Genomic DNA, 27,351 nt, shown 5'->3' on the forward strand with positions numbered 1-27,351 from the left:
AAAGGCAAACCTTTTTGGTGATGTATTCAATAGTGAGCAGTGTATGCAAACGAGCCATTAGGAGGTGATTGAGAGACTAGTCGAATACAGCTAATTTTTTTTTTGACAGATCAGGCCTATATATATAACCCATTCCTGATAAGAACGGCACAAAAATTAAAACACAATGATACAGGAAAATACAGGCCTGAAAAGCTTATTATTGCAAGGAGAGAGCGATAACACCAATATACAAAAAAAAAAAAAAAGTACCGTTGCAATGCAAGAGTGTATGTGATACATTTGCAGTACAGGGCTCCCCCCATAAAAAAGACATATATGTGAAATAGGGCACCCTGCTCTTATGAGGCAGATTATAGGGGCGTCATCTATCAGGAGATATGCTGGTTTTAGGCAATCAATTGAGATCCAGTCTTCATTGCTACGCAGGTTGAGAAGGAATGCTTTGAGAGTACAACGAATCACAAGGAAAGGGTCTGTGTAATGGGGCATTAAAGGTGGCTTGCTAGTGTAATCATGCAGGAAAACATAAGTTGATGAGTGCAGATCTGTTGGTATGTGTTGTTTAGCTTAGGCTTGAAGGTCTGGCGGCATGGAGTAAATTTTCCCATAATGTTATGTAGGGGCAGGAATGACAAACGGGTCACCACATACCATTTCAGCTTCCGAGACATCTATGGCATCTTCAGGAGGACCAAAGGAAGCTGGGTAAACTATTTGGAGTCCTTGCAGTGGGAATTCAAAACTGCTTTGGGAGTACGATTAAAATGTTCAACCATTCTGTTCGTAGCAGGGTTGTAGGAGGTTCGCTAATGATGTCCACAGTTAGGAGGTGAAAGTGTTGCTCCTTTCTTAAGTAATATGCTCAGGGATACTAAGTTTCTCTATCCATCCTAAGAGTAAAGCAGATGTACACTATATCCTTGTGATAGGGGCAAAGGGCCGCTGTGGTAGAGGAAAAGTGCCCACTCCTGAATTCATGTGTCGATATACTTATGAGGTTTGGTATGAAGTACAGGCTCGGACCCAATCCTTAGCATCCTTAGTAATGCAATGCCAAATAAACTTTGTCTTCAGTAGCTGTGAAGAAGAACGGTGTAAGAGCTGTGAAATGCCATGAATAAAATTAAACACCTGTTAGCCCATGGGTGAAGGTATCCACAGTTTAGGTCTACTAAGGAGGTAGGCATTGGAGTCATCGAGAGGGACGTCTTCCTAACAGAGGGATGTGCAGGATGTCCTGCATGATTGTTACTCTGGATCTGTTCGTTGGGATTCTGCCAAGGCATTTTAATCCAATCCCAGGTGAATGGCAGCCAATGTGTTTCTTGACAAGGCATCGGCATTGGGATTCATTTACCCAGGTGCATGCAAAAAGGTATAGTTGTATTCAGACAACGTGGAAAGATATCGGCGTGGATTGGAGGACCAGGCATCAGACTGATCAGTGTAGGCATACACCAGAGGCATATGATCCGACCGAATGACAAAGGGGGTACCTTCTAAGCAGTGTCAAAAGTGATGGACAGCCATGTGCACCACCAGCAATTCGCAGTCGAAGGTACCGCCTTCGACATTTTTATACTGAAGAAGACCAATTGGCGGAGTGAGCCACAAACCACGTGATCTAGGACTGCCCCAATAGCGATGTTGCTGGCATCAGTGGATAGAAGGAGAGGTGAATGTGGCAAGGGAAAAATGTGAGCAGCAGCGGTTGATAGGGCATTCTTTGCGTTGAAGAAGGCTGCTTCTTGAAGGGTACCTCGCTTCAGGTCTTTTGACTTGCCCTTGAGAAAGGCGTAGAGGGGGGCCAATAGTGGTGGTCATGGCTGAAAGGAAACGTTGATAATAATTGATCTTCTCCAAAAATTCTTGCAGTGCTTTGGCGTTCGAGGGCATGTTACCTCATTGTCAACAAAGGTACAGTTGTCGTACCAGACTACAACGCCGTTCTGTTGCAGGCAGTTGAGCAAAATGCGTAAATGAAGGTGTTCCTCTTTGCAGAAAGAGGACACAAGTATGTCGTCCACGTAACCTGCACAGAACGAGAGGTCCTATAAGATGCCGTCCATGAGACGTTGAAAAGTTACCCCAGAATTACGAAGGTCAAAACAGGGGTTAGTCTTGCGGTGTTGGGGATGTCTTCTGGGTTAATTGGCACCTGATAATACCTCTTCAGTAGGTCAAGCGTGGAGGAAACCTTTGCTTTGTGCATGTAGGAGGTCACGTCGGCGATATTTGTGAGGGTGTAGTGATCTGGTTCTGTCTGCATGCTTAGGAGCTTGTAATCCCGACACATACGCAGAGAGCTATCTTTCTTTAAAAATGTGTGTAAGGGTGACAAACATGAGCTTCAGGCCTTTTGGCAAAGACCTATTTCCTCCATTTTGTTTAATGGCTGCCAAACCATCCAGTGCCTGATGTCTGAATCTGGCGAACACTGGAACCCCATCGTCTCGAAATGGTGATGAAAACTGTGTTTCAGGGGAACAGTGGTCGTTTGATGAATTTCTGCATGGGAAACTTCTGGGTAAGATGTAAAGAGGTGGGCATAGACATCCGGGGGTGCGCTGATGTGGAGAATAAGGTCAGAGGGGGCTGGCTGGAGAGGCGTTGAACAGTACGAATCCACGTTGACTAACTGTCGGTGAGTTACATCGACAGGGAAGTGGAAATGTGAGAGGAAATCTGCAGCGATGAATAGGATTGTGCATCAGTAACAAGAAACTACCAAATGATACTGTGAGGGTTTCATAACCATGGGTGGGTATCGTAGAGCTGTTTGCACCTACCAGGCAGATGTTGGTAGACTTAGACACACTGTCATTTTCTGGAGGATGATCTTGACAGAAGAGAACAGCAAGCACCCGTGTCTACCAAAATTTGCATCCTATACCTGCTTCATGTGAAAAGAAAAGATTACTAACATAGAAGGCCACTGCCACAAGCTATGGCCTACTTTCACATATTTTAGCCACTGACAACAATTCCCATATAATTTCTTAGCAGCACCGAATTTGGAGTAATAATACCATAATTGCGGCCGATGAGCTTCAGTAAGTGGCTGGAGAGGTTGTTGGTTGGGGCGCAAGCAAAGGGTGGTATATATGGCTATTGGGAGGCTTTTTCACTGCACGTTAAGGGGTGGACTTCTGTGTCCTACGGCACTCATGTCAGTTTCGGTCAATGTTCAATAGTTGTCCACTTTGTCAAGAGTACAGGCATTGAGAAAAAGGCGGTGAAGTGACTGTCCATAAGGGCATCGAATTTGGTCATCAGATCCTTCATGAGCAAAATATCAACATCGGAGATAGCAGCACGTACAGGTTCGGGTAGGTGCCATACCCAAGGGGCATGAAGTAGATTAACTTCATGAAGGGAGCCATCTGCAGCAAGTTGCAGGTGAGAAATACCATTCATTACCATGAGGGTAAAGGAAGCCTTTTGGTTCCTCAACGGATGTTGAGAGAACTGAAAAAGTTTTGCTATACTGGCGGCTGGTGATGGCAAATGCTACCCAAGGAGGTATGATTTGAGGACATTATATGTTAATGGTGTGTCACCTTGCTAGCACAGCCAATCAGATATTTCCAGGAAAGTGTCCTCGGGGATGGCCGTGAGAACGTAATCTGTTTTGGTGCCTAACTGACTCACGCCCTTGTTGTAAAGCTGGACTTCAGCACGCTGGAACCAGGCGAACAGTTCTATGCTGGGAAGGACGGTAGTTTTAGGGATGTGGTGTTCCTAGTAGAGTCAGTGTCGGAAGGTGGCATCATCAAACGGTAATACATAGAAGTGAGGGGTGAGCGGGAGGAAGCTGGTCACTCCGCTGGTCACCAATGTGCGAGTGAGCCAATAGGAGACAACTGAGAGACTAGTCAAATGCAACCAACTTTATTTGTACGAAGCATGGGTGTATTTTCAACCAGTTCCAGTTAAGAATGGCAAAAAAAAATAAAATCAAATACAATGATGCAGGAAAATACAGGCATAAACAGCTTATCAGTGTTAAGGGAGAGCGATAACGATAATATACAAAAAACAGAAAAACGATTACAGTGTACAAGCGTGTGTGATCCACGTAAGATGCAAGAGTGATGAGAAAGTTGATTTCCTCATTCTTGTTTCCAAAGGCTAAAATAACTAGTTTAGCTTTTCAATCTCATGAAAATGCAGCTCTCTTGAGGGACATTGATGCTTATGGAGGTGTAGACCCAAATGTTATTTTTCCTTTGCTTGTTTTATAAAGATTGCAAATTTCTTAGCTCTAAATTTAACTATTATTCTGTGCAATTTAGCAAAAAGAGGAGCTTTAAGCCGTTGTTGGAAAATCGGTAATGTTACTCCATTATATAAATGTTTTTGTGGTAGCTGAAGTGCAACTTATTAATGACCAATTTCCATAACTCGCATATTACCTAAAGTTTTTATACGTCTTTTGATCAAACGTCTAAACAGGTTTGCAGAAGGCAATCATCTGTTCCTTAGTTTGCATTCATGACTTTATTAAAGATCTTGAGGCATGTGATATCCTTACAATCTCCTATAATGTACAGAAATCTCTTCCTTGTGGTCAGGAAGTTCGTATGATTGGCCTTCATATTAGTGCTGCCTTTGACCTTCTTATTCATGATGTCCTTGTTTTCAAAGTCAAAGATTTGGTAGTGGGTGGGTGTCTTCCTAGCATCATTGCTGAGTTTCTAAGTAATAGGTCACAAAGAGGTGTTGTTGATGACAACAATAATGAGTATAGGATTGTGATATCTGGTGTTCCTAAGGGTGGTGTTATTGACCAATTACTTTTCATATTTGTCACGACCCTTGTCGGGTCGCGGTGAAAGTTCTTTTTGCACGAATAGGGAGGGCAGTGATAGATTTTATATCCGTCATAAATTTGGTCATTGGTTACGAAAACACTTGGGAAAGTTAACAATGTTTATTAACAACAATTTTTCTGAAAAGCCAACCTTGTGACTACCTAACAATTTAACAACTTAACACAAAACAAATAACAATTAATGATTAACAAATAACTACATGAACATTTTAACCAATTAATAATTAATAATTAACACTTAACCGTTAATGCAAAAATTCCACAACGGGAAACAACACACTCTCAACGAGAGAGAGTTAAATGATATTTAAATTACTAAACACACACAATTGATAATTAATAAAATCTCCCGAAGGGAAACACCACATTCTCAACTAGAGAGAGTCAAAGAAAAAACTTAAAAACTAAAGAAAAAAACACTAAATGCATGAATTTTTTCACACTCTTTGAGGCTGGAGAAAGACCACAGCCACACTCCAAATAAGGTAGCGGCTCCAATGGCACTCTGCTACTGTAGGGAGTACAGCTCAATAGGATTCCTCATAAAAGGGAGGAAATGGAGTCCCAATCTAACAAAAAAGATTAAAGATGGCTCCTACCTGGCAGCTGTCTTCCTACATGACTCCAACGAGCTCCAAGGCTCCTGCAGCTGACCATGGCGAGGATGCGTCAACGGGGGTGTCTCTCCTGAGTCCACCTCAAGGCCGGGATCTCTGTGTCAGCCCTGCGGATGCTGAAGAGAATACACAGGAATGGCAAAACACCGCAGGTGGCAGAGATGCACCTGCTAAAAAACGTTGAACGTTGGTGTTGCAATTCTTGTAAAAGCCGGTTTCCATCCAAGGATTCGGAAAACACTGAAAAGAAAACATAGCATTAAACTAGACACTTATAAATTATAAAATGAGCAGGAAGGCGGTTAAACCAGCATTTCAACAGACAAAACTTTAAATTTACAAATACTGCCTTATAAACTAGAATTTTTGCACTAATTTTACATAAAACAAATAAATGTAGAAACAAGGCTGATAAAAATCAAATAGAAAATTACGTTAATCCATGATATCTTCCTCCCCGAAGAAAAAAAGAATTAAACAGAAAAATTATTTTTTTTTTATATATAAATGGAAATGCACCTGTAAAGTAAGAACCATTAGTAATACATAATAAACCTAACACCAAACAGAAAGTACCCCTAAAAAATACAAACCAAGAGCTTTATATAGCTTACCATTATTTCAAAGATCGATTATTACCGTACTTCGTCAAAAATCTCCTACTTTATGGAGACAGACCTAACTAAACCTAAATAAACTTACCAGTACGCCCAAAAACATACACCTTAATCTACAATACACCGGCATCATAGCCCAGAAAGTCATATATATAATATACAATCAAAAGTCTTAGTGTATCGAAACAAACCAATAATTAATTTAGAGGAGCCTTTAGAAAACACTAGAGTGTATACCCCGAAAAGAAAAACTCCCAAACTTTTTCTACAAAGTTTTATTTTAAACAGAACTACATCCCAACAAAATTTTTCCATACAACATTAAATGGAGAAACGATCAAGGCGGCGTTTGAGAAGGATCAAGCTAGTACACTAAACTCTAGAAAGTGTATCAGGAATTTTGTTGGCAGTCCCTTTAACATGTTTTATAACCAAATTGAATTCCTGTAGAAAAAGGGCCTAGCGCAGAATCCTGTGGTTCACTCCCTTCATCCGCTCGATGAAAACCAGTGGATTGTGATCTGTCTATTTCTCAGTCGGGAAAGAAAAATTTGTCACATATGGCTTGAGATAATTAAGAGCTCGGACCAAAGAAAGATCTTCCTTTTCTATAGTGGAGTAACGTTTTTCACCAGCCAGAAGCTTTTTACTATAGTAAGACACAGGATGAACACCGTTCTCCTTTCTCTGAAAAAGGACACCTCCAATGCAAACGCCCCTGGCATCTACTGCTATAATAAAAAGCTTCTGAAATTCTGGGGAAATTGAAATTGGGTTAGTAATTAACGCTGATTTAAGTTTATCAAAAGATTCTTCACACTGATCCGACCACCAGAACTTTTTTCCTTTTTCTAATAAACTAGTAACAGGCTGAGCAAGATCAGAGTAATTACGCAAAAATCTGCGGTAATAACCCGTCATAACCAGCACTCTTCTTACCTCTTTAATGTTACCAGGCCTTTTCAAATTTATAATGGCCTCGAGATTAGCTTGTTTCGGGCCACCTGACCTAAACCAACCTCATGACCCAGATAACAAACCCTGGCCTGACCCAATTTGCACTTAGCCAAATTAATAACTAACCCTTCAGACCAAAGGGCTTAAAAAATCTTACGTAACCTTACCATGTGGATATCCTAGTCATTACTATATACTACCAAGTCATCAATATAAATTTGCACTCCTTTCAAACCACAAATTACCCTATTCATGAGCCTTTGAAAAGTACATGCGCCATTTTTCATTCCAAAAGGCATAACGTTACACTTTTATAGGCCAAACGGAATGACACAGGCAGATATTTTACGAGCTCTGTCGGCCAAAGGAACCTGCCAATAATCCTTTAAAAGACCCAACTTAGAAATAAATTTGGCAGAACCAATCCGATCCAGACAATCATCAATGCGAGGGAGAGGAAAAGAATAATTTTTCGTATGGCCATTCACTTTACGGTAGTCCACACACATGCAAAACATACCGTCAGCTTTCTTTACTAATACAATAGAACTCCAGGGACTTATTGATGGTTGAATAAGGTTGTTTCAACATATACTCTATCTCTTTACTGACCAAATCCCACTTTACAGGCTTCAACCGGTAAGGACTCTGCTTCACAGGGGAAGCATCACCTACATCAACGTCATGACTCAAAATATTTGTCCTACCTGGAGCATCCTGAAAAAGATTTGTAAAGGAATAAATTAAATTAAGAACATCTTCCCGTTTGTTAATATCTAAATGATCTAACCTACTTTTTAACATCTCCAAATTTTGCATACTTCCACCCCAAATATCCGAAGAAAACTGACACCCTAACTCGTCAGAGTCCTCGGGAGACACATCCAATACCACGGACACAGGCTCGGATAATATTGCTAATGGATTACCTTGCTTACCAATATAGGTTTCAAACGATTAACATGCAATATTCTACATTTACGGCTTTAACCGGTAACTTCAATTTCATAGTTAACCTCTGACAGTTTCCTCAAAACTTTCCAAGGTCCCTTATATCTTGGTTTGAGAAAACTATCTGGGTCCACACTCACCACAAAAACCTACTCCCTAGGTTCAAATGACCGTACCTTTACCTTTTTGTCAAAGTTGTTCTTCATTAATGACTGGGACCGTTCCAAATTTTCCCTGGCAAACTTCCAGGCACTAACTATTCTTCCCTTCAAGTCTTCCACAAACCCTTTCACATTTATTTCCTCCTTCCAGTTGGAATTGAGCATTTCAAAAACAATTTCCAATGGTACACGGACCTTGTGCCCAAACACCAACTTGAAAGGAGCTACACCAGTGAAAGAGTTAGGGTGATTCCCGATAGCAAAGAGGGCAAAAGGGAGGGCTTTGTCCAAATCACTATCATGATCATAACAATGTTTCTTCAGGATGGACTGAAGGGTCTGGTGGAACCTTTCCACCACTCCTTGACTCTCCGGATGATATGGTACGCTGGTAACGTGCTGAATGGCCAGTTCAGCACACTTACCCCTAAATAACTTTCTTGTGAAATTCGTCCCACAGTCAGTCTGAATTACAAGAGGGAGACCATACCTGAAAAATAAATCCATTAATTTTTCAAGGATAATTCTGGAAGTAATACGCTTCATAGGTATAGTTTTGGGAAAGCGAGAGGCTCTATCCATGATAGTTATTAAATATAAGTAAACTTTTTCAGTTTTGGGTATGGGACCTACCACATCAATTACTAACTCAGAAAAAGGATCGCCTATAGCGGATATAGGATGCAATGGGGCTTTAAGGATCTGCTGATTTGGTTTACCCATAACCTGATAAGTCTCACACACTGATAAACTGATTCACACTCAATTTAATTCCAGGCCACCAAGAATACATAGCCAGACTATGAAAAGTTTTTAACACACCCAAATGACCTGAAAAAAAATTAGTATGAGCGAACTCCAAAACAATTTCTAAATTGAGAAGGTACCACAATCTGTTCCACCCGACCAGTTCTATTCAAATTATCAGATCTGGGATGACTAAACCAATATAGTAAACCCTTTAGAACTCCAAACGTAGGTTTAGTCAGATCCTCAACATCACCCAAATCAAAATTAAATTCATCCTTTTGAGCTTTAATAAAAGCAGCTCTATCCCAATCAAGTTTCATATTAACTGCTTCATTACAACTACTCTCTATTGGCCTGGGCCTTAAAACATCTAACGCTACACTACTTAACATTAAGTCATCATCGCTATCTACATCAAGTAAATTAGCTGATGTTGCTGCGGACAGAGTCATAACAGCCACGGGACTAGCATCTGCTGATAATATAGGGAACAACTCCTGTCCTTCACTATCCAGCATATCATTTCCCAGGATACCATTTATACCCGGAATAGGTAGACTATCCACCACAGCCAACTTAGTGACGCGATCATATCCTGGAATAAACATCCGGACATTAACCAAAGGAGCAGACACAACTGAATCCGGAAAACCTCCCAACAGTAAAAAATTTCCAGTATATTTCTCAAAACCATTTAAAGCCCTCTTCAGGACTAATGACCTGAGTCAAAAATCAGCTTTTCAGGCCACACATATTTGGTGTACTTGAGTCATGATTGGGGATTAGAAACTTTAGGCTTACTACTATTTACTGAACTACTATCTACTGGCAGTATATCTAAAGGACCACGACTACTAACCTCTGACTTATCACTAACCAAGGCTACGGGACTTTGATTATTTCGCTCTAGGTACATCCTATGAACTTTGCACTGGTTTTGGAAATGCCCAGGCTTGTTGCCCCAATAACAGCTTCCTTTATGGCCTGGGCTTCTATTCCCATTGTATCTGTTATTTCCGCCACCTGGGAAGTCTTTATTAGCAAAACTTTAGGGGGAGGAGGACTTCCTTGGACTACCCACATGCCTATTACCTGAAAACGATTTAAAAATAACATTATCACTCTTGGGGATATGGGGAGTCGATGAGGAGGTTTCCCCTCTCCTGCCACTATTAGGGGAGCAAGATGTTTGATTATTTAAAGTTTTATAACTAAAACTACCGCTACCTGATCGATGAGTCAATACAAACTCATCTGCTAACTTAGCGGCACTACTCAATTTCACACTTTTTACCTCCTCCAGGTGAACTCTCAACTCCCTGCTAAAGGCCTTCTGAAACTCCTCAAGGAGCAACAGTTCACATAACACAGCGAAAGGGCCAATCTGACGACTTATCACCCAGTCATCGAACTGTTCCTCCTTGACGCGGGTAAACTCTACGAAAGACTCTGCAGGGTGTTTCGTATAGTTACGAAACCGGAGGCGGTAGGCCTCTGAGACCGAGTCGTAAGACTTTAAAATTAAGGGTTTTACCTTCTGGTAATACCGAGCTACTCCCTCTTCCAAGGCATTATACACCCGCATTCCCTTGCCCACTAACCTACACTGTATTAATACAGTCCACATTTCTGCGGGCCAAGACAATAGGGAGGCCAAATACTCAAATGCCTCGAAGAACTCAGGGAGATCCTTTTTGTCAAACACCGGCACCAACTTTAGTGCAGCACCTATATTAAACCTACCTTGGTAGTCCCTTTTAGGGGAACTTACTAAATTGGCCCCCTGCAACCTAGCCATCTCTATATTTAATTTCACCATCTCCAACTCATGGCGCCTTACCCGCTCGTTCTCCTCAAACTCCATTTTTTTTAACTCTATACACTTACAAATAAGGTTGAATTCCTTCTCCTCCTTGGAATCACCCAACGCATTAACAGGGACCTCAGATTTTACAGGTAGAGAATCAGGGGGGGGGGGGGGGGTGGGGGCAAAAACGGATTAAAGGACAAATTACCCATAACCTGGGAAAAATTTGCTGGACCCCCGTAAATGATACCTACTACAGGAGGCTCCTCAAACAGAGTTAGACCAGCCCTCATACTTACTTTGTTCTCTTCAAAACCCTCACTCGAACTCTCCTTACTATCACCTATTACCTCACTCACACTCTCTGAATGTCCAGCTTTAGTTAACTCCTGTTTTAATTTATCCTTAACTAAATCCAACATCTCTGCTCTGGTGTCTCCCGTCTTACGCAAAACACCCAACCAATTAGCTCATTCCACTAATTGTTTCTTTCTTAGAAGGGGCAATTACTTGAGGCAATCAGCTGATCGTAAAAACTCAGCTGAATCAAAAATTAATCCCTCCATTTTGTAAAACATAAAATCTATTCAAGGGAGAAAGACAATGCTAAAAGAAAAAAAAATATTGAAGAGTCCACTCGAGCGTCGCTCCACCGACCAAAATACCGGATACCCTGAGCTCCCTATCCTGTCATGGTCGCCAAATATGGTGCAAGTTCGTATTGCACAAATAGGGAGGACAGTGATAGATTTTATATCCGTCATAAAACTGGTCATTGGTTACGAAAACACTTGGGAAAACTTGACAATATTTATTAACAACAATTTTTTCTGAAAAGCCAATCTTGTGACTATCTAACAATTTAACAACTTAACAATAAACAATCAACAATTAATGATTAACAAATAACTACCTGAACATTTTAACCAATTATTAATTATTAATTGACACTTAACCATTAATGAAAAAAATTCCCAAACGGGAAACAACACACTCTCAACAAGAGAGAGTCAAATAATATTTAAATTGCTAAACACACACAATTGATAAGTAATAAAATCCCACTAAGGGAAACACCACAATCTCAACTAGAGAGAGTCAAAGAAAAAACTTAAAATTTGAAGAAAAAAACACTAAATGCGTGAATTTTCTCACACTCTTTGAGGCTGGAGAAAGACCACAGCCACACCTCCAAATAAGGTAGCGGCTCGAATGGCACTCTGCTACTGTATGCAGTACAGATCCATAAGATCCCTCATTAAAGGGAGGAAATGGAGTCCCAATCTAACAAAAAAGATTAAAGATGGCTCCGACCTGGCAGCTGTCTCCCTACATGACTCAAACGAGCTCCAAAGCCCCTGCAGCTGACCATGGCGAGGATGCATCAACGGGGGTGTCTCTCCTGAGTCCACCTCAAGGCCGGGATCTCTGCGTTGGCCCTGCAGATGCAGAAGAAAACACAAAGGAATGGCAAAACACCGCAAGGGGCAGAAATGCACCTGCTAAAAAACGTTGAACGTTGGTGTTGCAATCCTCGTAAAAGCCTCACAAACCCGCTGCTGAAGTGTGTCTTGGAAACCTGGAGTTCCTCACTGGTAAACACCGGTGTCTCTGTCCATCCAAGGACTCGGAAAACACAGAAAAGAAAACAAAGTGTTAAACTAGACACTTATAGATTATAAAATGAACGGGGAGGAGGTTAAAACAGCATTTCAACAGAAAAAACTTTAAATTTATAAATACCGCCTCATAAACTAGAATTTTTACACTAATTTTGCATAAAACAAATAAATGTAGAAACAAGGCTGATAAAAATCAAATACAAAGTTATGTTAATCCATAACAATACTATATACACATGACATGTAGTTTTGCCTAGAAAACAAACTCGTTGCATATGAAGAGGATGCTGCTCTCTTCGCACCAATTCCATCTAATGAACTTAGATCTTTGATTTCTGAATCTTTCAATAGTAAATTTGCTAAAATTATTACATGGATCCAATTATGGAGGAGGAAGTTGAATCCAAACAAAACTCAAAGTATAACAGTAAGAAGGTCTAGAACAGTTTCTCCTACATCCCGATCTTAATATTGATAATGTTTATATAACTCTTTATGGCTCTTAAAATTTTAGGTAGAATTCATGACAACAGATTTATTTTTCAGAAGCGTGACATTAAAGCTACTTTGAGGGTGTGATAAAAACGTTCAACCATTCCTTTGGCAGCAGGATTGTAGGCAGTTGTCTGATGTAGGGTGATTCCCAGGATATTCTTTAATGATGTCCACAATTGAGAGGTGAAAATCTTACCCCTGTCAGGAATAATAAGCTCAATGATACTAAATATGGCTATACATCATTAGAGTAAGGCAGTTGTATATGAGGCAGAGGTTGCAGATTCCATGGAAATGGCTTTATGCCAATGACTGGAGCGGTCGATAATGGGAAATGGTTAACTATATCATTGTAATGTGGGTAAGGGGCCCACTGCATTGATGTGAATGTGGGTAAAACGACGCTGATGTTGAGGAAAGGTTTTCCTCTCGTGAATCCTTGTGTCTATGTACTTTTGAAGTTTGGCACGAAATGCAGGCGCTGACCCAATCATTAGCCTCTTTAGTAAGGCCGTGCCAAATGAACTTCGTCTTCAGTAGCTGTGCAGTAGATCGGCACGAGGGATGTGAAAGGCCATAAATAAAATCTAGAACCTTACAGCACATGGGAGCAAATATCCATGGTCGTGGTCTACCAGTACTGATGTCACAGAGAAGGTTGATGTTGGCGTTGTCAAAGGTGACATCTTCCCATAGTAGGGATGTTCAGGGTGTCCTACATGCTTGGTATTCTGAATCTTTTCTTTAGGGTTCTACCAAGGCATTTTAATCTAATTTCAGGGAAATGACAGTCAATGTGTTTCTTGACAGGTCATTGGCAATCAGATTCATTTTCTCAGTGACATGTTAAAGGGTGCAATTGTATTCACCCACAGTGGAAGGATGTTGGCATTGACAGGCAGACCAGATGTCACACTGTCCAGGGATGGAGTGCACCAAAGTAATGTGGTCCTTGTGATTGACAAAAGTCGTACCTTCTAAGAAGTGGTGAAAATGATAGACGGCCAAACGTACCACCAGGAATTCGTGGTCGAAAGGTGGAGTAGCCGAAATCCACCTTGTACAGTTTTCTACTGAAGAAGGTCAATGTGGGAGGGGGCAACTGTTGACCACTTGCTTGAGTACCGCACCAATAACGAAGTCCCTGGCATCGGTGAAGAACAGGAGAGGGGCATGTGGCATGGGAAAAGTGGGATCACTGGTGGTTAATAGAGCATTCTTTGCGCTTCAGAAGGCCATTTCTTGAAGGGGACCCCACTTCAGGTCTTGCTCTTGAGGGAGACGTGGAGGAGGGCAAGAGTGGTGGCAATGCAGACAGGAAATGGTGATTACAGTTTATGAGGCCAAGGAATTCTTTCTGTGCTCTGACGGCTGAGTGTGTGAGAAAGTTCTGAACGCCTGCTACCTTCTCAGGGAGCAGGTGGAATGGTTCAGAAGTGATACAGTGTCCAAAGAACGATACTTCGCTGCTACAGAAGGTACACTTGTCGTACTGGACCACAAGGCCATTCTGTTGTAGGTGGTCAAGTACAATGCGTAGGTGACTGAGGTGTTCCTCAATAAAGGAAGAGAACACAAGTGTGTCGTCCATGTGACATACACGGAGGGTGGGGGGGGGGGTGCTACCCTAAGATGACTTCCATGAGGCGTTGAATAGTGGCCTCTGCGTTATGAAGGCCAAAACAGGAGTAATTGAAATTGTATGTACCAAAGTACGGGGTGAGGGCAGTTTTGGGGGTGTCTTCTGAGTTCATGGTCACCTGATGATATACTTCAAGAGGTCTATCTTGGAAAAAAAACTTTGTTTTGTGCAAGTAAAAGGTTACATCAGCGATGTTTGGGAGGGGTGGTAATCCAGTTTTTTCTGCATGCTCAGGCGCCTCTACTCCTCACACGTACACAGAGAGCAATCTTTCTTCATGACTATGTGTAAGGGTAACGACTATGGGCTTTAGGGCTTTTCTTAACGGCCTATTTATTCCATTTCAGCAATTTTTTTTTTTTTTAGAATCTGCCAGATGATCTGGTGCCAGATGCCTGAATCTGTCGTCATCTTGATATGGTGATAAATATCTAGCTTTGGCCGGAAACGTGTCCTTTTGGCGAATATCTGGACGAAATTCTTCTGAGTACGACACGAGGAGGTGGGGTTACGCATTAGTGGGCGCATAGATATGAAGAGCAATGTTGGAGGGGGAGGGTTGAAGAGGTGTCAAATATGAGTGCGCGTTGACTAATCTTCACTGAGCAACATTATCTTGGAGATTGAGATGTAGAATAAATCTGTACTGAGGATTGGCAATTTGATGTCAGCAACTAGAAACTTTATTTTATATTTGGCATTTCCAGAGTATCCCAGACCCATTGGCAGCTAGCAGGTGGGTGTCAGCAGACTTAGACTGACTATGTTATCTCCTGGAGAGTGGCCTTGGCAAAAGAGAATGGCAAGTAACTGTGTCACCCAAAAATCTCACACCTGTACCTGTATCATGTAAAAAGAAAAGATTAGTGACAGTGGAGGCCACCTCCACAAGTGATGACTTACATTTTTTGGCTACTAATAACTGTTCTCACATTTCTTTGCAGGAGTCAAATCAGTTTCATCTCAGTTGAAGACTTACTGGGGACTGCAGCCTTCCTTGATAGTCAACACATCGAACGTCTTGACAAAGGCTTCAGCCACTTTCGTGTCCGAGCAAGCTGACTTTCCATGCCCCACCATCGAATGAATTGAGAGGTAGTAATATAACTGCAGCTGATGGGCGGTAGTTAGTGGCTAGAGAGGTTGGTGGTTAGGGCATGAGCAATGGGTGGTATATGAGGGTGTTAGGATGCTTCATCACCACTCTGGAACGTCAGGGGTTGGGCATATGTGTCCTACAACTTCACATTAGCTTTGGTCGATGTTGAATAGTTCCTCTTTGTCAAAAGTGGAGGCGGTGATGGAGGTCTTGAAGGGAGTCAACTTTGATCATCTGGTACTTCATTGGCAAAATATCTACATCGAGGATGGCAATGCGCACAGGTCTGGGTAGCAGCTGTACCCAATGGTCATGAAATAGGAACACTTCATGATGAGAGAAGTCTGCGGTATGTTACAGACTAGTGACACTAGCCATGTACCCAATGGGCACGAAGTAGATACACTTTACGAGGAGAGCTGTCTGAGGCAGGTTGCAGGCTAGTGATACTGGTCTTTCCCTGAGGGCGAATAGAACCTTCTGATGCCAAAAAGGTTGTTGAGAGAGCTGAAAAAGCTTGGCTATACGGGCTGCTGTCGATGGTGGGTACTGCTCCAGGAGGTATGTTTTGAGGGTGTCGTACGCTGTTGGGGTGACCCTTTCTTTGCAAAACCCTTCGGAGATTTTGGGGAATGTGTCCTAAGGGATTAACGTGAGAACCGAATATTTTTTTTTATTTTTAAGTAACTCTCTTCATGCGCAACTGAACTTCAGCATGCTGAAACCAGGAAAATCTTCTCTGCTAACAAAGGGTGGCAATTTCAATGAGGTAGCATGTGCGGAAGAATCTGGTTCTGTGGGTGACGTCATCAAACATTATGGCACAGCAGTGAGGGTAACGGCTAGAGGGGCAAGTCCTCCAGTGGTCACCATTGGTGCAGGAGGGCCATTATGTTGTAACGAAGAGGCAAGTTGAATGCAACTAACCCTATTTCAACAAAGAAGCGATTTTATAGACAAGTGTTTTAAAGCAAGAAAGTCAAAAAATTTCAAACCTTTTAATTCATGAAATAACTAGTTTCAATAGATTTTGTTAACTCTGAGGTGCAGAGCAAGATATACATTAAAAAAATACCGTCAGAGTTTAAGCGTGTGCTGTGAAATGCATGCGATATCGCCCATCACAAGCCTTCTTTTTGACGCTGGAGAATTTCTATCAGACCTTTACTGAAAGCCATCTATTGTTCAGCATTGGTTTAGGAAGCAAAGACTTCCTAATTCTTTCGCATTTCAAACTGCAAACCGTGTAAGGTATTGCAGATATCTTTAATTATACCTAACATCCCCTCAACCTTATTGTTTTCAGGTAGAGCAATTGGTGCACAATCTTGATATGTCTAGAATTAAGGTGTTTTCATTTCATATATCATCAACCCCTCCATGAAAATTATCAGAAATATCCTTCTGTAAATATTTTATTGATATTAAAAAAATATGACTAACTTATAAACCAGATTTCCTTTTATGGAATATGTTGCAGAGCATAGGGAATCAAATTTTATATATACTGATGGCTACAAATCTAATGCTAGCGGTGGATTTGGAGTGTATAGTAATGCTTCTTATTGTAGAGGTGCACTTCCTCTAACATCTATATTCACTCCAAAACTATATGGCATACTAACAACTATTGAAAAAAATGTAGTTTTAAAAGTGGAGGGAAATTTTACCATTTTTAGTGATGCAAGAAGTATCACACAAGCTTTAAAATTATATAATTCCAATAACCCTTTAGTTTTAATAGTTTAGAGTGGCTTTTTGTTAATGAACTGAGAGGTATAACAATTCAATTTTGTTGCATTCCAGCACATGTAGGTGTGTCTGGGAATGAGAAGACAGATTTACTAGCGAAGAATGCTGCAGCTAGGTTGCTACCAGGAAGGTATCCCATCCTCTGTAATGATTTCTTACCAAACACTAAGAATTTGTTTTATATTGATTGGCAACTGCATTAGGTTAGTTTAGAAGGAAATAAGATTCAAGGAATATGGGATGTTATATCTTCTTTGAGGTATAACATGATGCCCCGAAAGTGAGAGACTACTCTTTGTTATCTCCACATTGATCACATGCAGTTGACACATGAGTTTCATATGACTGGCCAACACCAGTCATATTTCGATGACTGTTTTGTACAAATGACAGTGAGGCACTTGTGAACTGAATACCCACTTTTAGCACCTTACAAAATACGTATATGTTTGAGGCTCGAGTTGAGCATGGCAGGTTCCTCCTTGCCAAGATTCTGGGACATCATCTGTCGTTTTATTTTAGCGGTATTTTTGTATTTATTTTAGAAGCATGCCTTCTGAAATCTATTCAACTTTTATAAGGACATCTTTGCTTCCATTGTTTTGAATTGAATTTCCTTTTATTTTCTATTCACAGTAAATGATATTGGTGTCGACGACATTAGATGTAAGGATGCCGGAAAACTCCAAATCAATCAATCAATCGATAACCTTGATAGTTCCAATATGGCAACATGCAAAATAGTTTTCGGACCTTCTTCATTTGCTTACAGAGCAACTGACGTAGCTCGGCAAACTACAAGTAAAGATCTTCCTTAAAGTAGTAGCTTCAAGACTGCTTCACACCTTTAAGATATCCAGAAACTTATGCTGTCTATCATATGAAATGGTTCATCTTTTGTGGTTGGTGTCCTAGATGGGGTATTGCTCCTCTCAGTGCCATTATCTCAATGATAGAGGGGTTTCTTACTGTACCCCAGGGATTAAAAGCTCTGCTCAGTCTTGGCTTTGAAAGGCTAAAGCTCGGCCTTGAGCTTTGCCTTTACATTAAGTGGAGTTAACATTTCCTCCTCGATGGAATCATCTTTCCACATACGAAGTTTTGTGCGCACTTGCTTCAATTGTAAGTCAGACCTCCTCTTACTAATAGCTTAATCAGTCATCAGACTTCAACTTGATCTTGGATAATGTGTTTCTGCTAGCTCTGGATTCGGTAAAACGATTCACTGAGTGACCTGGTATGTCCTATGATATTGCCCTTTCAAGAAGAGGGGGTTAAGTGACATTCAGCTTCGTCCCTGAGTTTGTGGCTAAGACTCTAAATGCAGTTGTAGCTTATCCTAGATTTGGGCCCCGATTCTCTGTTCAGTAACTTATATTCCAGATCAACTGTTACTATGCCCTGCTAGGGTTCTGAGGAAATATCTTAAACAAACCACTGAGCTTATCCAAAGGTCAACATACTCTTTTTTAGTGCGGGGATAGTCAAAAGGAGAATCAACTACTTGATTACTTCCTGGATCAGACATGTGATCGATTAGACCTTTCAAACATACCCCACTGCTACCGACAGTATACGCAGAGTTCACAACGTTTGTTGTGTTAGAAAATCCCTGCTGTTCAAAAAGAACTATTCTGTGATGCTGGTCTAACACGCAGCTATGCGAAACGAAAAACTACACTCACAGCACACCTCAGCTTCTTTGTTGGACAAGTAGTAGTCGGTTGAGAGCAGATGTTACCCTGTGGAAGCCTAAAAAGTAATGTGCGAGTGACTGGGCCCTATGTTCTTCATTCTCCCCTCTGTTTGGGTTTCATCATCCGAAAAGCAAACTGACTTCCTCTAATAGCAGGTGAGTATTATTGTCAATTGTGTAATCTGATTTATGTCATATATTGTTTATTATGTCCCCAATCTCCTTTCGAGGTGAAATATGGCAATGTCTAGGATTAAGTGTGGAACTTAGTCCTAATATTAAATTTACCTGGCCAAATCTTAGTGCTTAGTTCTAGCACATTTGCTCAAATTGCTCAGTCCGTTAGCTGTCTCATAGATGTGCGAGTTAGTAAGGGGATAGAGTGCCTTTAAACAGAGTCACACCCTGCAAAAGTTACCAGCCAGTTGGCTTGGGACACCCAACCACTTAATGGTGAGTGTCCACTTTAAATAGTAAAAGGCTTTGTATATAGTGCCAGAACAAATAACAAATTTGGAAATGATTATTACTTTTCCTAATATAGAAACCTTGAGCTATTCACAAATACTGGTTTGCCATCACCTTTATCACAAGAAGTCATGTCCGTAATTTCAAATTGTAGTATTTCTGGTGTGAGCGGGGTGGCCCGTCTACCCTCTGCTTCTTCCCCAGTAAGTAATAGTTGGCAGTTACATCTTGCTTAAAAGTCTTATGGCTTTTTTCAACTGTTGCCAAAATATATCTCTAATGTAAATAACTATAGGTTAGTATCGTTAAAAAAATACAAATTATTTCAAAATCTATAATATTTCCTAAGAATACAAAACTGAGATCGTTATAAAACTTGTACAGCACTTCCACCCTAGGCCAAATATCAAAGTAATGGTGAGTGCTACTTCTCATGTGGGCAGGGATTTCCTGCCACCCTACATCCAGCTGTGTTTACCTTATCAAAATCTTAATGGCCTGTCTCAGTTGAGGTCATACTCCTAATATTGGTCTCTGGTACTATATACAAGTCCTTATGGTCTTTACAGTGGAGATATATTCCAGTGATAGCTGAAACTAACCATAAAGCTTTTGCAAGGTGTAACTACCCTCCACTGGTTAGCAAAGAGGGAGAGGGGAGATAGATCAACCATCCCACTCATACCATCACTAGTAACAGAACATCACTTTTTATTTTGGCTCGGTAAAGACGTTATCTTTCTCTTTCACTAAAAATCTCTCAACCATAATATGATTAAAGAGCAGCAGGCCTAAAGGCTTACAATTATTCCATTCCTTTTTCTTTTCAGGTGTTTCTCCCCATGAGGATTTGAAACCATGCTGGTTTGTCCCAGAATCAAAAGGCACCGTTGCAGCGCCTTCATCTCGTCCTTGGAGTGTAGAGGACACTCTTGCATGTAGGTGTTTCCACGTTGTGAGTGTAGAAAGTGGTTGGCCTCCCAGTGGATGAGGTTCAGAAGGCGGCGGAAGAAGAAGAAAAAAGGGGGATTCTCCACTCTAGGATTCTTCCTCACAGGGGGCGAAACCTAACAATCGTACTCTGTTGGCTTGACCTCTCCACACTAACAATGCTTGGTTGGCTTCCCCTGGGAGTAGGTCAGTTACAAGTGGTATCCGTTTGACTCCTGGAAATCTTTGTGGTCCGGGGCCTCCTTTGCTTCCTCTAGCGAAGCACCGCCGGCCGCAGTCATAGGGATGTCTCTCTCTACTGATGCAGTATTGTCAGCTGTGGCTTTCCTTTAGGCTCACAAGTTCTCCATGCAATGAAAGGCCACTTGAGGTCTTACCTCTGGGTATGAAGCAGAAGTATATAGCCTCCCCAGGGGTTGATTTACATCTTCCGTCTCGAGACTCCATAGGTCTTGTACCAAACAAGTCTCTTGCCTATCTGACCGTCTCGCCCTTAGCACTTGCTCACCACAACAATGTGAGCAGTTGCTGACAAATACGTCTTAGGGTTACTTGTTTGGTGATCCCTCCATGGTGAACCCAGGGACTACCTTTGGCTACATTCTAAGGACAGTTCACAATGTGGATCTTCTGTTTGAGTTTACTCGGCCTACAGTTGTTTGACAACTCACCCTTCTGGGGAGAGTTACCCTCTATGACTACTGTTCAAGAACCTTTCTGCTTGGTGAAAGAGCTACCAACAGTGGTCACAGGTGTTGATCGTCCATCCCGTTTGTGCGAGAAACGACTTCCGCCTAAGTGGTCTCCTCCCCAGGGACTCCACCGAAGGGTAATGAACTCATCCATGCCCTGTTCTAGCTTTGGAGTAATGTTATTATGAGCTTGATGATGATGGAGTTGGGCGACTACTTGCAGTTCTTGCTCCTTGCTGCCATGTCCTCAGGACACATCATAGCGCGTGTCACTTTGCGAGGTCAAGCTCTCAGGAGTTTTCGCCAATGTTTTCTAGTTCTTGCGAGGTAGAACCTGCTTCACTGTGTGCGAGCTAACATTTAGTAGTTGACCACCTTTCCTTTCCCTTACGAGGAAGGTAGTTTGAGCAACTTTTCCCCTTCGGAGGAAAAGGCGAGCAAGAGAATTTCTCTCCATGACTCTCTAGTGGGGTAATGCACTAACACCTTTCTCGCGGATGTGGTTTGCCCTCTGCAGTGCACCCAACTACATAATGATGTGGGCGGGCAAGCTCTTTTGTCTGAGGAGAACGTGCTACGCTGCTCACTATGATAAATTCATCCTTTCTGACTTGCAAATGCAAGATGTGTTGGCTCTACCTGCTCAGGAGAGTGCTCCCTTGCTAGTGCACTCCTTTGCTAGTGCACTCCCTCACTAGTGCATCCCTCTCTAGCGTGCTCATTGTGCTATGCGCCTGGAGCAAGGCACAGGTAGACAACAACTTACCTGTATGCACTGATGTAAGTGTTCGCACTAGCGCACGTTATCAGCTATTACCTCGCCAACAATCATCTCATTATCAACGTGCTGTTTTAGGTGAATAGTAAGTACCTTTACTGGAAAAGGGTGCATTGTCGACTTTCCCTATATATAGTAGTACCCAGACTTTCTTCTTCCCAGAAGTCATCTAGTGTCTTGGATTTTAGTAACAATTAAATAATAAATGATGAGAGGCAGGGAAAATAGATGCCTTTCATACTGAAAAGGGGATTTATTGTCTAAAGTGACTGGCATAACATGAGCATAAATCGTCTTCAAAGTTAATATATGAGTCTCTAATTACATAATCAACTGATCTCTAAGTCTCATTGACTTTCTATTTACTTGAATATTCTACTATTGATGCTCATAAGTAGTAGATAACAATAGGTAAACTTTATAGTTCACAGACACATTCGGAGAGAAAAGACACAGAGGGGAATAGCAAATAAATATGACTAATGCAATATAAAATGTTAGATATTGGGGGTCTTGTTGTGTCGACGCCAGCCATGGCTGATATAAGCCTACCATGACTCGTGGACCTACTCATGGCTGCTCACTCGTTACTCCCTCCACTTAGTGTTCTCATTGCTAGGTGGTTTGAGGTCTGATCTTGCATATGGGTAGCAGTGGCGTGTGATACAACTCCACCCAGCCGGTTCTCGTCTCCCCAGTGTATCTGTTGATGTGGAAACAAATTCAGTACACTTGTGCTTGGTTAGCGAATAGCTAACGCAAGCAAGAAATTGGCAGTGATGTTCTCACAACCCAGGAATGTGGAGGGAATGTCACTGGTCAACAACTGCCAGCTTTTCTTGAATATTAGTTAACTCAGTTAACGGCCATTTGATATAAACTTCCATCTAATTAATTACTTTAACCATTAACTCGTGACCAATCTTTCTCCACCAGACTCCAGACTCTCCTGAGTCTGTGGAGTATAAAATTACTTTAAAACAAAGAGAAGGTCGTTAACTTTCAAGGAAAAGCAAAAACAAAACTCCACTGAAAATCAATCTAATCAAACCAAACTCTCCACAATCCTGAACAGGCATTGTCTACTTCAAACTCATATGTAATCATCAAAACATCCCAAAATAAATAGAATCTGGTTATCAGTCATTAATCATAAAAAAAAAAAAAAATAAATTCGCGTCATTAAGTACATTAAAAATAATAAGAGAAAAAATCTCATAACCCAGCAGAAGTAAATGCATATTAGAAAAACATTCAGAAAATGATTCATTCATTAATCAACGTGACACATATTGGTACTCAGGATATATATATATATATATATATATATATATATATATATATATATATATATATATATATATATGAACACGTATGAAAACTGCATACCTTATTAAGATGACATATAGAGCATTGCGTCTCCCAAATTTATAACTTCAGGATGGTGACTGCAGAATATCAACTGCAATTTACACAATAAAACATAATCATTGCATTAACTTGTTCAATTCCTACAGTCCATTAGTGAATGCAGTCAACTTAAGAACTATAGCATACATATTGAATAAAAATGAGTACACAAAACATTAACATTATATCCTGTAAGTATACATTATTCAACAGGGTATTATGGTACAAACGAAACTATGGAAAATATGGGAACCAAGCAAAAAGATAAAGAGAAATTACTACAAAAAAGAAAACATGTCTCAGAAAGAAAAAGAACTTACTCAAATCACAAATTAATTAACTCATTTATCAATACTGTCATTGAATGGGCATAAAGTCTAAAATACCATAATTTCTCCCAGGGATTAAACGAATCTCGTTGTAACTTGACACAAAAATATTCTTTTCATACCGTAGTCTGACATAAAAACATCTGTTACTTCTTATCAGACATCAAATAATTAACGAGGGGCAATGGTATAACTACTCACATTTGCTCTCTGGTAACGCGATTCCCTTATCATATAAAAATTACGTTAATCAGTTAAGAGCATACTTTTGCCCCTTTTCGGCAGTTTTTCGTAATTTTTCAATTATCGATTATGTCTCTATTCCTTGCTTTATGTGTCCCAGCAAATCAGAGATCAACACTTTGCCAATCTGTTTTGCAAATGTGTGGCGCCTTCAAGGACTTATGCCGATTTTGCATCTATCTTATGTCTTTCCAACGTTTGTAATTCGAGCAACAGGAAAGCATAGTTTCAGCAAAAAAAGACAAAATTTAGGTCATACTTGTTTGCTGAATTCTCATTGTTTGTTGTTAACATCTATTTTTACTACGTTATCCATATCTGTTTTTACATACCCCAGAATGTTTGGACGAATACACAACGATCATAGAAAATGTAAATTTTTTCTTTTTTACTGAATTCCATCTCCTATCACAACTTTTATCAGTACTCTTCCATACATAGCTGTTTTTACACAATCCGAACATTTATTTTATTCATTATAGATAATAATGACACTAACGGAACTGAGAAAACTCTACTACAATTATTGGTCTTCATTGTTCGTTCTTTTGTCATATCCTCTTGGACTTTGAACTGCACTCGCAAGGCAAAAAGAAATGGACTGATCTAAGTATGAATTTTAGTACTCTTCATTCAATCACAAAGCTAGATAACACCAAGCAACAAGTAATTCCTTACTTGTTACAACTTATCAATACACAAAATTCTCTACGGAGTTGGAAAACAAAGATTTATTTCTGTAAAGACACTATGCTACTTGTCAAAATTATAAATCTCTTTTCAATCAAAATAGAGAGAGAGAGAGAGAGAGAGAGAGAGAGAGAGAGAGAGAGAGAGAGAGAGAGAGAGAGCAAAAAAAAAAAAAAAAAAAAAAAACCTCACGCATGATGCGTTCAACAACCAGTTCTAGTACCTGTATAAACAAGAGAAGTGTCATTGGCGTTACCACATACTGTGTTGATGGGCGCCATTTTTTTCCCAGGTGGCAGACTATCAGCCAACCAGTTTCTCGGTGGCCAGTGGCTGACAAGACAGATAGTTATGGCTATAGCTTTCTTTCTGTTTTACATATAAATAGTAACATGATAGTCCATGATGCCGTGATCATCTTTTTAAATTGTTTAGGTTTCCAAGTAATTCCGTTTTCGCAGTACATATCTATCAATCTTATCAGGGATACTCTCTCTCTCTCTCTCTCTCTCTCTCTCTCTCTCTCTCTCTCTCTCTCTCTCTCTCTCTCTCTCGATCTGAGCCTGCTATCTTTGTGTGCATCTCGATTTCTTTCTCAGCGCACCCTCAATTAAAACAAATGGAAACCTAATGTCCCCTCCTTTCAGAGCCATTGTTTTTCAAAATATATCATGATCTACACCACATATACCCATTAATATATCTTATCTTCGCTACTATATGACATTATATCAGCACATGTATCAATACTATCCATAGGTTCCAAAACTCTTTCTTATTTTCACTGCATCTCGAATGCAGCCGTTCATCACTTCACTAAGTATTATATCATATATTCACAATTTATCACATTTTAATTATAGATCATATGTTCAATCATTTATACCAATACTATTCAATACTATTATCTTACTTTCAATACCTACATCGCACTTCAAATAAATCAATATTAATTATCTTCAATGATATATCAAACCTTTACTATTAATCTTATTCACTAGTTAGCCTATTATTGGGTAAATAATATTTCATCTATTATGATAATATATGTATACTGTAATGATACATCATCGGTAATACGTTGTGTGAAGTAAGAACAAAAATGACGACAAGACTTTCCCTAAAATTCACGTACCTAAGTTACACTTCTTTTTCCATAATTTTACTATGCACATTCTCTAAAAAGACATCATAAGAATTTGGTACGTTAATTCCAAGCACTGAATTACAGACAATATCTAATACTATCCTACATTTCAATTATGTCTGAAACATTTCTTCAATCGAATCAAATGATTACTATTATTGTTATTTTCTTTTTAGTGCGCAGAATTTTCCAACTTCTGATCACAGTTTTTCAGAGATTATATCTAACATGTTTGGCAACGAATGTCATACTCAACAAACATAAATGAATTATTTCGAACTAAAGAAATCATAAAGTGAAAAATCAAAATTTACGGTATAACTGTCAGATATGGTGTTTATCATCAATGTAATTACTGCACTCGGCTCTCTCGTTGGGCCAGTAGTAGTAGGTTGAGGGCAGATATTATCCAGTTGTAAGTCTAATTTGAATGTGTGTATGACTGGCCTTTTCATCTTTCATTCTCCCTTATCTTGGAGCTTGAGCAAACCCAGGAACTCTGCAAGCTAACCCACTCTGACTGCAGGTGGATATCATTGACCCTTGTGTAACCGAATATATGCATGTATGCTTGTTGCCTTCCCAATCTCACAGCGAGGTAGGAGTTGGGTTATGTCCAGGTGAGAGGACCTTCCTTCAGGTGAAGTCTAGCGAGTTAGCGAGGTGATAGGTTGCTATCTTTCACAGCTTGTGCACAACACAAACGTTGCATCCTTGGTCAGTGACCATCCAATTGGTCTTGGATTTTCACCCTCATAAACATTAGTCTCTATAATAAAGAGCTGAAAGGTTTGTATCTGGTGCTGGACAAATGGCAAATTTGGAAACAATTTGTATTCTTCATAAGCATAACATGAAGCTTATTACGTATATTGGCCCACCATCACCTAACCCCTAAGAAGTCCTGCCTGCATTTGTAAAGTACTTTGTGTTAGCTGCTGCACTTGTGAGTGGCGTGGTTGGCTTAACACCCCGCCCCCGGGTATCCCCCTTTTAAGGAAAGTAGCACCTCGATAAAAGTTTTACGGTTAGTTTCAGCTGTTACCGAAATATATCATAATAGTAAAATGCTTAAGGTTTGTATGGTTAGGAAAAATATATATTTTAAAATTTCTCATATTTATCAAAAAAATACTGATTTTCATTGGTTTTGGATAGTTTTGGTAATGCTTTTTATTTGAAATTGATAGGTTTTAATTTTGTTTGATATGCTCCTTATACCTTATGTACTGGTTGATTTCCAGCAAATATATATCATAAGTGCTCAAAACATGAATATTACAGTAAATATATGACACTTTAATTTCTAGTCAAATATGTGATCCATATATTTTTTCCTACAATTTATGTTCGTTCCTACACAAATATAAACCACCGTTCTTTACTAGAGGAGAAGGATAACAGTGAAACTGGAATACAGCAGTTAAAACTTTCAATGAGGTGCAAACAACTGATAGTTACCCTCCTGGCAGAGGTAATGGTATTGCATCTCCCATGTAGTTGACTGTAACCGTAATTGGATTACAGCCATCAGTGAGAACACTTGTTCCTCACTGCTAGATACTTTGGCAGTTTTTGCTTTGAAAATATCTCTGAAAATTTTCTTAAAATCTTCTTCCTCTTTCCAGCATTTCATGTGT

The 27,351-nt window shown here is 40.2% G+C and overlaps 1 protein-coding gene across 4 annotated transcripts in view; it reads left to right on the forward strand.

Moving 5' to 3' along the window:
* Positions 1-27,351, forward strand: part of LOC137628810 (uncharacterized) — a 474,142-nt gene that overhangs the window by 78,510 nt on the left and 368,281 nt on the right. The window contains exon 1 of one of the 4 annotated variants that reach the window (XM_068360047.1): positions 15,417-15,551. The exons of the other annotated variants lie outside the window; for them this stretch is intronic. The gene's annotated coding sequence lies outside the window, so the exon portion shown is untranslated. Of the gene's footprint in view, positions 1-15,416; positions 15,552-27,351 lie in introns of those variants that run through there. 4 annotated transcript variants of the gene reach the window in all.

The sequence above is a fragment of the Palaemon carinicauda genome, chromosome 36, assembly GCF_036898095.1.
Source record: "Palaemon carinicauda isolate YSFRI2023 chromosome 36, ASM3689809v2, whole genome shotgun sequence".
Lineage (NCBI taxonomy): Eukaryota > Metazoa > Arthropoda > Malacostraca > Decapoda > Palaemonidae > Palaemon > Palaemon carinicauda.